The sequence below is a fragment of the Bos taurus genome, chromosome 11 (genome assembly GCF_002263795.3).
Source record: "Bos taurus isolate L1 Dominette 01449 registration number 42190680 breed Hereford chromosome 11, ARS-UCD2.0, whole genome shotgun sequence".
NCBI lineage: Eukaryota > Metazoa > Chordata > Mammalia > Artiodactyla > Bovidae > Bos > Bos taurus.
The window spans coordinates 21,404,567-21,418,069 of NC_037338.1; the positions used below are offsets into that span (position 1 = coordinate 21,404,567).

Below are 13,503 nucleotides of genomic sequence, written 5' to 3' on the forward strand. Positions count from 1 at the left end.
ATGCTGGGAAAGACTGAATGCAGGAGAAGAAGGGGGCGACAGAGGATGAGATGGTTGGATGGCATCACCAACTCGATGGTCATGAGTCTAAGCAAGTTCCAGGAGTTGGTGATGGACAGGAAAGCCTGCGTGCTGCAGTTCATCAGGTCGCAAAGAGTCAGACATGATTGAGCAACTGAACTGAACTGAAAGTAGACTTCAAAGCAAGGAAATTCACTGGACAGAGGGACATTATCCAATGTTAAAAAGGCCAGTCCATCAAGAAGACAGCAATCCCAAATGCATATCCACCAAACAACAGAGTTCTAAAATGTAAGCAAAAACTGATAGAACTGAAAGGAGAATGCACAAACCCACAGTAATAGCTGAACAATTCAATACCTCTCTCTAAACAATCAGTACAACTATATAGAAAATCACAAAGAATTTAAAAGAACTCAACAATACCATCAGTCAACAAGAATTAATCAACATTTATACAACACTCCATACAAGAAGAGAGGAAAACACATTCTTATCCAGTGCCTAAGCAACACAAAACAAGATAGAATATATCTTGGACTACAAAACAAATCTGAACAAACTGAAAAGAACTGAAATCATTAAAAATATGTTCTTTGACCACAATAGAAACAAACTAGAAATCAATAACAGAAAGTTAACAGGAAAATCTTCAAACACTTGAAACTTTAACAATACACTTATATGTAAACAATCTATGGATCAAAGAGGAATTCTCAAAGGAAATTTAAAAACACATACAATAGAACTGAAGGAGGGACTTCCCTGGTGGTCCCATGGCTAAGACCTAATTCCCAGTGCATGAGGCCTGGGTTTGATCCCTGGTCAGGGAACTACATCCCACATGCTACAACTAAGAACTGGCACAGCCAAATAAATAAATCCAAAAAAATGGGTGCAAGACCTAAATAGACATTACTCCAAAGAAGACATACATATGACCTACAGACACATGGAAAGATGCTTAACATTACTCATTATTACAGAAATGAAAATCAAAACTACAATGAGGTATTAATACCTTATACCATCAGAATGGTCATCATCAAAAAGTCCACAAATAATTAATGCTGGAGAAGGTGTGGAGAAAAGGGAACCCAAATGTACTGTGGGTTGTAATGTAAATTGATACAACCACTTGGAGAACAGTACAGAGGTTCCTTAAAAAAACTAAACATAGAACTATCATGACCCAGCGATCCCACTAAAGGGCTATACCCTGAGAAAACTGTAATTCAAAGACTCATGTACCGCAGTGTTCACTGCAGCAATGTTTACAATAGCCAGGACATGGAAGCAACCTAAACATCCATCGGCAGATGAAAGAATAAAGCGGTTGTGGTACATATATACAATGGAATATTACTGAGCCATAAAGAGGAATGAAATTAGGTAATTTACAGTGATATGGATGGGCCTAGAGTCTGTCACACAGGGTGAAGTGAGTCAGAAAAAGAAAAATAAGTATATTAATGTCTATGTATGGAATCTAGAAAGACAGTACAGATGAGCTTGTCTGCAGGGCAGAACAGACACACGGGTGTAGAGAAAAGACACACGGACAGTAGGGGAAAGGGAGGGTGAAATGAACTGGGAGAGTAAGACTGATGTATGTATACACTACCATGTGTAAAACGGACAGCTAGTGGGAAGTTGCTGTTCCAGCACAGGGAGCTCAGCTAAGTGCTCTGTGATGACGAGAGGGCTGGGATGGGGAAGGGAGGTTCAGGAGGGAGGGGATATATGTACACATACGGCTGATTCACTTTGTTCTACAGCGGAAACTACCACTTAGAGCAATTATGTGCCACTAAAAGAATAAATTTTTTTAAAAAAGAACTACAGGAAAATGAAAATACAACATATTAAAATCTGTGAGGCATAGGTAAAACAGTGCTGAGAAAGAAATTTACAGCAATTAAAAAAAAGGAAAAACTCAAATCAATAATTAACTCTCAACCTCTAGAATCCCTCTGCAAAAATGCAAAATAAAAGCAAAGAAAGAAAAAGGAAAAAATAAAAATACAAGCAGAAATCAATAAACTGAAAATGGAAAAATAGGGAAGAATCAATAAAACAGCTGGTTCTTTTAAGAGATCAAAAACTGAAGCACCTAGCAAGACAAAGGAAAAAAAAAAAGAGAGAGAGAGAGAAGATACAAATTGCCAACATAGGAATAAATCAGAAATGAAATGTGAATGTGTCTACACACCCTGCAACTACAAAAAAAAAAAAAAAAAAGGGAACACTATGAATAACTCTTCACAAACAACTGACAATTTAGAAGGAATGAACCAATTTCTCACAAAACAAAAACTACAACTTACCCAACTTTACTTATGAAGTTAATAATTTGAATAGTCTTACACCTACTAAATAAAATGCATTTGTAAATTCAAAACATCCGAAAAACTCTCCAGATCCAGATGGTCTCACTGAAAATTGTAGCAAACTTTTAAAGAAGAATTAACATCAATTTTCCACAATCTTTTCTAGAAACAGAACTGAAGGGAACATTTTCAAATTCATTCTATTAAGCTAGTATCACCCTGATTTAAAAAACAAACAAACATAAACACAGTATAGAAAACTACAGATCAACATTCTTCATAAGTACAGATCTTTAACAAAATACTAGCAAGTCAAATTTGGAAATATACAAAAAGAATCATCCATTATGATCAAGCAGAGTTTATTCCAGGGTTGCAGGTCTAGACCAATATTATAAAACTAATCAATGTAATCCACCACATTAAAAAGCTAAAGAAAAAAACCATGTAATTCATCTCAATTGAGGTAAAAAAAAAAAAAAAAAGTAGTATTTGACAAAATTCTTCACCCACTCATGGGGGAAAAAGTATCTCTCAGAGAAAGAGAAACGGAATGGAACTTCTTCAACTGGATAAAGAGCATCTACAAAAACCTACAGTAACATACACTTGAGAGTAAAAGACTGAACTGTTGTTGCTATTTAGTAGCTAAGTCACACTGAATTCTTTGCAAGCCCATGGACTGCAGCCCACCAGGCTCCTCCGTCCATGGGATTTCCCAGGCAAGAATACTGGGGAGTGTTAGTCACTCAGTGTGTCCAACTCTTTGCAGCCCCTGGACTGGAGCACGCCAGGCTCCTCTGTCCATGGAATTCTCCAGGCAAGAATACTAGAGTAGGTTGCCATTTCTTTCTCCAGGGGATCTTCCCAACCCAGGGATCAACCTGCCTCTCCTGCAATGCAGGCAGATCCTCTACTGCTTTCAGATCCCAAAGAATGAATTCTTTCCCCCCAAAATTGGGAGAAAAAACACAAAATGTCCAATCAACATATTCATTAAACATACTGCTGAAAGTTTTTGCCAGTGCAATAAAATAAGAAAAGGAGATTAAAAAAAAATAATAAATTTGAAAGGAGAAAATAAAACTGTCTCTATTTGTCAATTAAATGATTATCTAGGTAGAAAATTGCCAAGAATCTACAAAACAAAAAGACAACAAATAGTGAGTTCAGTAAGTTCATAGGATACAAGACAAACACATAGAAAAAATCCACTGTACTTGCAATGAACACATGGACATAAAAAATAAAATAACCCACACACCCGAAACACTAGGTACAAATCTAACAAAACAAGCATATAAGACTTGTATCCTAAAAATGGCACAATACTCATCAGGAAACCAAAGATCTAAAAACAAATAGAGAGACATTCTATGTTAATGGAATGAGTGATTCAACAATCTCAGAATGTCAATTCTTCCACTCCCTAATATTAATACAGGGGTTTAACATAGTTCCTACCAATATCCCAAGCAAGATTTATTGTGTAGATATTGACAAGATCATTCTAAAATTTATATGAAGAGGAAAAGGAACTAGACTTACTAAAACAATTTTGGAAAAGAATAAAATGGAAGGAAATATCCTACCCAATTTAAAGACTTATTTTACAGCGATAGTAGTAAAAACTGTATAGTACTGGCAGAGAGAGAGAAACACATGGAATAAGACAGAACCCAGAAATAGATCCACAAAAATATGCACAATTTTTAGCAAAAGTACAAAAGCAATTCAGTGGAGGGACTGCTTTTCCAACAAATGGTGCTGAAGCGAAAGGACATGTGTAGGAAAAAAAAATGAACTTCAACCTAAGTCTCATATCTTATGCAAAAATAACTCAAAATGTATCTTAAAGGTAAAATGTAAAACTATAGAGCTTGTAGGGAAAAATACAGGAGAAAAATTTCAGGATCCATTGATATGCAAAGATTATTTAAGACCTGACACCAACCCATTAAAGGAAAATACCGATAAATTGAACCTCAAAACTTAAAAACTTTTGCTCTAGCAAAGAGCCTAGAAAGTGGATAAGAAGGTAATGTAAGAAGTGTGCAAAATATTTCCAAACCACAGGCCCAACAAAGGATTAGTATCCAAAATATATATAAAGAACTCTCAAAACTCAACAGTAAAAGAGCAAACAATCCAATTAGAAAATGGGTAAGAGACACAAAGAAACACTGCACTCATATATGATATGACATACACACATTTTTGCTACAAGTGTTTACAAAACAAAAGGACAGAAAATGACCTCACTGGTTCTCAGTAAGGGACAAGTTAGCTTTTAGACCTGCCATTTGCAGTGGAACCATCACCAAGATGCAGATTTTCATGAAGACCCTGACAAGGAAGTCCATCACTCCCGAAGTCAAACCCTCGGATGCAACAGAAAATATAAAGGCCAAGATCCAAGATAACAAAGGAATTCCTCCTGATGGGCAAAGCCTGGTCTTTGCTGCCAAGCAAATGGAAGATGGATGTACTGTGACTACAATGCAAAAGGAGTCCACTCTTTACCTTAACGTTTTAAACTTTGTGGTGGTGCTAAGAAAAGAAAAGGAAGAAGTCTTACATCACTCCCAAGAAGAACAAGCATAAGACAAAGAAGGTTTAAGCTGGCTGTTCTGAAATACTATATCGTGGATGACAATGGCAGAATCAGTCACCTTCATCAGGAGTGCCCTACTGAGGAAAGTGGTGCCAGAGTTTTTATGGCAAGCCACTTACACAGGCATTACTGCGGCAAATGTTGTCTGACCTATTGTTTCAACAAACCAGAAGGCAAGTAATTGCATATTGGTTAATAAAAGACAGAGACACTAGTTTGATAAATTATAATACAACTAAATAGTAGTATACAGCCACAGAAAATAAAGGTGATAACCTTAACTGCTATGGTCTCCAAAGTATATTTGTGTGTGTGTATGGGGGGGGAGGGTAGTGGTGATAAGGGTACTAAAAAAAGGGTGTGCTCCCCAAAAGAAAGAAAACACACACAGACACACCACATTCATGTATACACACACAAGCTAACCACAGAAAAATCTTTACTTGTAAATTGTTTGCCCCTAGGTAGGTTGTAAGAACAGTAGAGCAGATGAATGAGATGAAAGATTTTCACTGTATAGTCTTTTGAGCTTTAAATTTTGTGACTGTGTTCTAAAAGTTTTATAAAGTGTTGTTTTTTAATTTAAAAAATGAAATAGGATACGTTTCATATTTGTTATATTCAACACTAAAAAATATATTAACTGTCAAAAATGTAAATACGAAGAACATTTTAAAAATTACCAAAGACTGAAATGAGTTTATAAATTAATTGTATTTTCAAGAATTTGCTACTAGAGATTACTAAATTTTGATGAGTTTAATAGCAAACATGTAAGTGTACGATGTAAAGTAGCAACAAAATTAAGAACACTTTACTATACAATATAAAATATAAAACAAGAATGTTATGTAAATTTGTTATTAATTGTTGAAATGCTTGTGTGTGTTAGTCCTTCAGGCCCATCCAACTCTTTGTGACCCCATGGACTGTAGCCCACCAGGCTCCTCTGTCCGTGGAATTCTCCAGGCAAGAATACTAATCGTGCTTCTTCTCAGTCTCTAAGCTGTGTTCGACTCTTTGCAATCCCAGTGATTGTAGTCCTGCCAGGCTCCCTCTGTCCACGGAATTCTCCAGGCAAGAATATTGGACTGGGTTGCTATTTCCTTCTCCAAGGCATCTTCCCGACCCAGGGATCAAACCCTGGTCCCCCACATTGCAGACAGATTCTTTACCATCTGAGCCACCAGTTGAAATGTTAAGGTAGAAAAAACTTTTTAATGGAAGTTACCTTTTCAAACGTATTTCAAACTTATAAACTCACTGCTATTCCTATAGATTATTTGTTTGATGCTAGAGATTATTTGTTTGATGCTGAGGACACATTTTCCGACAAATAAATGGACACTGGGGCATCCCTGGTGGTCTAGTGGTTAAGAGTCCGCCTGCTAGTGGAAGGGACATGGGTTCAGAAGATCCCACATGCTGTGAGGTAACTAAGCCCACATGCCACAACTACGAGTCAACACTCCAGAGCCCACAAGCTGCAACTACCGAGCCCACGCGCGACAACTGCAACAGCTTGTGCTCCGCAAGAGAAGTCACCGCAGTGAGAAGCCAGAGCCCCGCAACTAGAGAAGCACCACTCACTGCAAACAGAGAAAGTCTGCGTGCAGCGAAGACCCACGGCAGCCAAAAATAAATAAATAAATAAAAGAAGATTAAATCTTAAGAATCTCAGAAAAGTCTACTTAAATTATAAAATCTAAGTTCTAAAGTAGAACTTTGAATTCTAGAAGATGAGAACAGGAAATTCTGTGGTTTTTGAAGGAAGAAAGAAAGGAAAGCAGGAGAAAGGAGGAAGGAATAAGAGCATATTACTTCCCTTTCTCATATATAAAGTGACCTCAGTCAAAATTTTCAACTATGAAAATGTCGTATCAGGGTCTCACCTTCCTCTCTCTATTCCTTGTTATGCAGTCCCACATACCCCAATGCAACACCTTCCCACAAAGCCTTGCCCCCCTCCAAAATACACTACATGTACTTAACCCACTGTCCCAGCTACCACCCACTAAGACTCTCAATCTCTCATGAACAGGTGTGATTTCAGCTTACAAACAGTGAGAAAAGCACTCTAAATAAACTAAATAACATGTAGCTTAAATCTTCCTGAGGTACAGCTGACCATATGACAACTTGAGGATTAATCCACGTGTAATGTAAGAGCTGGCTTTCCATATCCCCAGTTCCTCTGCATCCGAAGACTCAACTAACCAGCAACAATACTGCACTGTAGTATTTACTACTGAAAAGTATTCATGTATGAGTGGACCCATGCAGTTCAAACCCATGTTATTCAAGGGTCAGCTGCATTTGTGATTTTTCTAAGAGTATACTTGCTAATTTAAATGAAAGTACAATTCTCAGAATTTCAGAGACTACAACTTAAAAAAATATTTAAGAAATACTGAAGTAGCCTTTATCTATTTTAGGAGTACTTCTTACCCTAGCCTTATCTCCCCAAAGTTCTGTTATATATGTGTATATATTTAGAACATAGTTAATTCAACCATTTATCCAATGATTTAAAAGATTTACACATTTGTGTCACATTATTTTTTTGAAGAGACTATGTTCTTTAAATGATATCTATTTTTGGAATTGTTTTATCATTCACTGTATTATGGGCTTCCTAGGTGGCACAATGGTAAGAATATGCCTGCCAATGTAGGAGATGCAGGTTCAATCTCTGGTTGGAAAGATCCCCTGAAGAAGAAATGGCAATCCATTACAGTATTCTTGCCTGGAATATTCCATGAATAGAGGAGCCTGGTGGCCTACACTCCATGGGGTCACAAAGAGACACAAATGAGCACGCACACACAATCACTGTATTATAAGTACTTGGATGGAAAATCTAAGTTATCATTTTACTACCCTATGAAGTCAATCGCAAGATTTTGCATATAGAAGCTCCTCTGGGATTAACTCTAGTAACTGGGCTCTCTAGGAACAGAGTAACAAGAGGTTTGAAATTACCTTTGACTTCTTAAATCAACTGAAGTGAAGTGAAGTGACAGTCACTCAGTTGTGTCCGACTCTTTGCAACCCCATGGAACTCTTCAGGACAGAATACTGGAGTGGGTAGCCTTTCCCTTCTCCAGGGGATCTTCCCAACCCACAGATTGAACCCAGGTCTCCCACATTGCAGGCAGATTCTTTACCAGCTGAGCTACAAAAACTACTTTTTATTTAAGAATTTTAAAAACCAAATATTAGAACACAATTTAAAACAAGTACAAATTATCTGTATTATCAAGTCAAGTGGAACTTAGGAAGCATTACTACAAACAAAGCTAATGGAGGTGATGGAATTCCAGCTGAGCTATTTAAAATCCTAAAAAATGATGCTGTTAAAGTGCTGCACTCAGTATGTCAGCAAATTGGGAAAACTCAGCAGTGGCACAGGACTGGAAAAGGTCCATTTTCATTTCAACTGTAAAGTGGACAAGACCAAAGAATGTTCAAACTACTGTACAACTGCTTACTTCACATGCTAGCAAGGGTATGCTCAAAATCCTTCAAGCTAAGCTTCAACAGTATGTGAACCATGAACTTCCAGATATATAAACTGGGTTTAGAAAAGGCAGACACACCAGAGATCAAATTGCCAACAATTGATCATAATTGATCAATTGTTGGATCACAAAGAAAGCAGGGGAATTCCAGAAAAACATCTACTTCTGCTTCATTGACTATGCTAAAGCCTTTGACTGTGTGGATTACAACAAACTGGAAAATTCTTAACGAGATGGGAATACCAGACCATCTTAACCATCTCCTGAGAAACCTGTATGCTGGTCAAGAAGCAACACTTAGAACCTTACATGGAACAACTGACTGGTTCAAAATTGGGAAATGAGTATGACATGGCTGTATACTGTCCCCCCTGCTTATTTAACTTATATGCAGCGTGTATCATGCAAAATGCTGTGTTGGATGAATCACAAGCTGAAATGAAGACTGCCAAGGAGAAACATCAACAACCTCAGATATGCAGATAATACCACTCTAATGGCAGAAAGTGAAAAGGAACTAAAGAACCTCAGGATGAGGGTTAAAGAGGACAGTGAAAAAGATGGCTTAAAACTCAACATTCAAAAAACTAAGATCATGGCAACTGGTCCCATCACTTCCTTGCTATTAGAAGATGAAAAAGTGGAAACAGTGACAGATTTTACTTTCTTGAGCTCTAAAACCACTGCTGACAGTGACTGCAGTCATTAAACTAAAAGACGCTTGCTCCTTGGAAGGAAACTATAACAAACCTAGGCAACATATTAAAAAGCAAAGACATCACTTTGCCGACAAAGGTCCATACAGTCAAAGCTATGGTTTTTCCAGTAGTCATATACATTTATAAGAGTTGGACCATAAAGAAGGCTGAGCAGCAAAGAACTAATGCTTTTGAACTATGGTGCTGGAGAAGACTTGAGAGTCCCCTGGACTGTAAGGAGATCAAACCAGTCAATCTTAAAGGAAATCAATCCTGAATATTCATTGGGAGGACTGATGCTGAAGTTGAAGCTCCAATACTTTGTTACCTGATGGAGAGGGCCAACTCACTGGAAAAGATGCTGATGCTGGGAAAGATTGAAGGCAAAAGGAGAAGAGGGCAACAGAGGATGGGATGGTTAGATTATAGTAAAGGACAGGGAAGCCTCGCATGCTGCAGTCCATGGGGTCGCAAAGAATCAAACATGACTTTAGCAAATGAACAACAACAAAACAAATTATTTTTTGTAGAAAGAAGAAAACTTGATTTTACATAGCACAATGGACAAATCTCAGGATATAAATCTGAATCTTGCTGTATTACTGCTATGTCACACTGGCAATTTTCACAAATTGTTACAAGAGTGCACCAGGACAGACCCAAGCTATACAGACTGACAGAGGTTTTGTTGTTATTTGCTTGGTTGTTTTTTAGCTCCTGAAGCTCAAGGAAATATCTGTCAAAACACTGTGGAAACACAAGTTAAGTCAAAGAGACTTCAGTGATTATACACACCAAGGAATACTTTGTTTGAAAAAAACAACAGCTTTGGAAAGTCATTCAACAAACATACTAATATAGCCTTCAACAATCAAAAACAAAACCAAATAAAAACAAACAACAAAACAGCAAGCCCTGGGAAAAGGGAAGAATCTACTTTCAACAGTTACATTACACTATTCAAATGCCCAGTTTAAGAAAAAAAAATCACATAGCATACAAAACAAAAACAAACCAAGACAGAATTGCACATTGAAAGGAACAAAATTAACTGAAAGAAACTGGCTAAAGAAGCCCAGCCATCAGACTAACTAGATAAAAACTTTAAAACTGATTTGAATATGCTCAAAATGCTTTTTACAAAAAGTAAACAGGGCCTAAGGGACCTGCAGGATAATAAGCAGACCAAAACATGCATTGTGGGAATATCAGAAGGGGAAGAGAGAAAGGGACAGAAAGAACATGTAAAGAAATAATGGCTGAAAATACCCCAAAATCGATGAAATACATTAATCTACAAATTCAAAAAGTTCGATAAAATCTACATAGGATAAATTCCAGGATACTTGCACCAAGGCACATTATACACCACTGTCTAAAAACAAAAACAAAACCATAAAAGCAGCAGGAGAAGCAACTCTTTTCATACTGCTCAGTTCAGTCTCTCAGTCGTGTCCCACTCTTTGCGACCCCATGGACTGCAGCACGCAGGCTTCCTTGTCTATCACCAACTCCTGGAGCCTACTCAAACTCATGTCCATCAAGTCTGTGAGGCCATCCAATGATCTCATCCTCTGTCGCCCCCTTCTCCTCCTGCCTTCAATCTTTACCAGCATCAGGGTCTTTTCCAATGAGTCAGTTCTTCACATCAGGTGGCCAAAGTATTGGAGTTTCAGCTCCAGCATCAGTCCTTCCAATGAATAGTCAGGGTTGATTTCCTTTAGGATGGACTGGTTGGATCTCCTTGCAGTCCAAGGGACCCTAAAGAGCCTTGCCCAACAGCACAGTTCAAAAGCATCAATTCTTCGGTGCTCAGCTTTCTTTATAGTCCAACTCTGACATCCATACATGACTACTGGAAAAACCGTAGCTTTGACTAGATGGACCTTTGTTGGTTAAAGTAATGTCTCTGGTTTTTAATAAGCTGTCTAGGTTGGTCACAGCTTTTCTTCCAAGGAGCAAGCATCTTTTAATTTCATGGCTGCAGTCACCATCTGCAGTGATTTTGGAGACCAGAAAAATAAAGTCTGTCATTGTTTCCATTGTTTCCCCATCTATTTCCTATGAAGTGATAGGACTGGATGCCATGATCTTAGTTTTCTGAATGTTGAGTTTTAAGCCAACTTTTTCACTCTCCTCTTTCACTTTCATCAAGAGACTCTTTAGTTCTTCTTCACTTTCTGCCATAAGGGTGGTGTCATCTGCATATCTGAGATTATTGATATTTCTCCTGGCAATCTTGATTCCAGCTTGTGCTTCATCCAGCCCACCATTTCACATGATGTACTCTATATAGAAATTAAATAAGCAGGATGAGAATACGCAGCCTTGATGTACTCCATGGAACCAGTCTGTTGTTCCATGTCCAGTTCTAACTGTTGCTTCCTGACCTGCATACAGATTTCTCAGAGGCAGGTCAGGTGGTCTGGTATTCCCATCTCTTTAAGAATTCGCCACAGTTTGTTGTGATCCACACAAAGGCTTTGGCATAGTCAATAAAGCAAAAGTAGATGTTTTTCTGGAACTCTCTTGCTTTTTTGATGATCTAGTGGATGTTGGCAATTTGATCTCTGGTTCCTTTGCCTTTTCTAAATCCAGCTTGAACATCTGGAAGTGTATGGTTCATGTACTGTTGAAGCCTGGCTTGGAGAACTTTGATCATTACTTTGCTATCGTGTGAGATGAGTGCAACTGTGCAGTAATTTGAAGCCCACCAGGGCTTCCCTGGTGGCTCAGAGGGTAACGCATCTGCCTGCAATGTGGGAGACCTGGGTTCAATCCCTGGGTTGGGAAGATCCCCTGGAGAGGGAAATGGCAACCCACTCCAGTATTCTTGCCTGGAGAATCCCATGGACAGAGAAGCCTGGTAATCTACAGTCCAAGGGGTTGCAAAGAGTCGGACACGACTGAGCGACTTCACTCACTTGTGAACATTCTTTGGCATTGCCTTTCTTTGGGACTGGAATGAAAACTCATCTTTTCCAGTTCTATGGCTGCTGGTGAGTTTTCCAAATTTGCTGGCATGTTGAATGCAGGACTTCCACAGCATCATCTTTTAAGATAGGAAATAGTTCAACTGTTCAAGAGTCCGTAATAAGGTCAGCAACTTATTTCTTACTAGAAACCATGGATGCCCAAATACAGTAGGATGCACATTTAACTGTTGAAATAAAAAAATTGTCAACCAAGAATTTTGCATCCGACAAAACTGTTCTTCAAAATTAGGTATAATTTAGGATGTTGTCAGATAAACAAAAGAGTTGAGGGAGTTCAATATCATAAGACCTGCCCTACAAGAAATGCTAAAGATAGTCCTTCGAGTTGAAATGAAAGGACACTAAACAGCAACTCAAAGTCATATGATGAAATAAAGGTCTCTGCTGCTGCTGCTAAGTCACTTCAGTAGTGTCCGACTCTGTGTGACCCCTAGTATAGGTGAATACACCAGCAAATATAAAAACGGGTACTACTATATATATATTTGGCTTCTAACTCCATTTTGTATTTCCTATAGAATTTCAAAGACAAATGCATAAAAAATAATTACAAACCCATGATACTGGATACACAATGTATAAAGATATAATTTGTGAAAACAACAATATAAGGGGGTAAGACTGAGCTGCATAGGAGCAGAGCTTTTATATGCTATTGAAGTTAAGTCCATATCAGTGCAAACTAAATTGCTATAAATTTAGGAAGTTAAATGTAATTCACAAGGATTACCACAAAGAAAATTTCTAAAAAAATACACACAAAAGGAAATCAAAATGGTTCACTATAATAAAATGGGGGTGGGGGAGAAGAAGAAACCAGTAAAATGAGCAACAAAAAAGGTATAAAGTTTCACAACAACACAGAAGCAAAATGATGGCAGAGGTCCTTCCTTATCAGTCACTTTTGTTGTTGTTCAGTTGCTAAGTCGTGTCTGACTCAGAGACCCCATTATAGCCTGCCAGGCTCTTCTCACTACTTTAAATTTAATTGGGTTAAACTTCCCAATCAAAGCCAGAGACTGGCAGGACTGATTTAAAAACATGATTAAAGTATATGCTGACTATAGTGACTCAATTTATACACAAAACTATAGTTTCAAAATGAAAAGATGGAAAAAAGATATTCCATGAATACAGAAAGTAAGAGTGTTAGTGTGGCTATTCTGATACCAGAAAAAAAAGGCATTAGGTCAAAAACTGTTACAAGAGACAAAGATGGACACTGTATGTTGAAAAAAGGGTCAATTCATCAAGAAGATAAAACAATTACAAAGCATATATTAACATATACACACTACTATATATAAAATAGATAACTAACAA

The 13,503-nt window shown here is 37.8% G+C and overlaps 1 protein-coding gene and 1 pseudogene across 3 annotated transcripts in view; one reads left to right on the plus strand and one right to left on the minus strand.

The window, feature by feature from the left end:
* Positions 1-13,503, minus strand: part of SOS1 (SOS Ras/Rac guanine nucleotide exchange factor 1) — a 131,147-nt gene that overhangs the window by 100,756 nt on the left and 16,888 nt on the right. The window lies entirely within an intron of this gene.
* On the plus strand, positions 4,628-5,241 carry LOC132346557 (ubiquitin-ribosomal protein eS31 fusion protein-like; annotated as a pseudogene).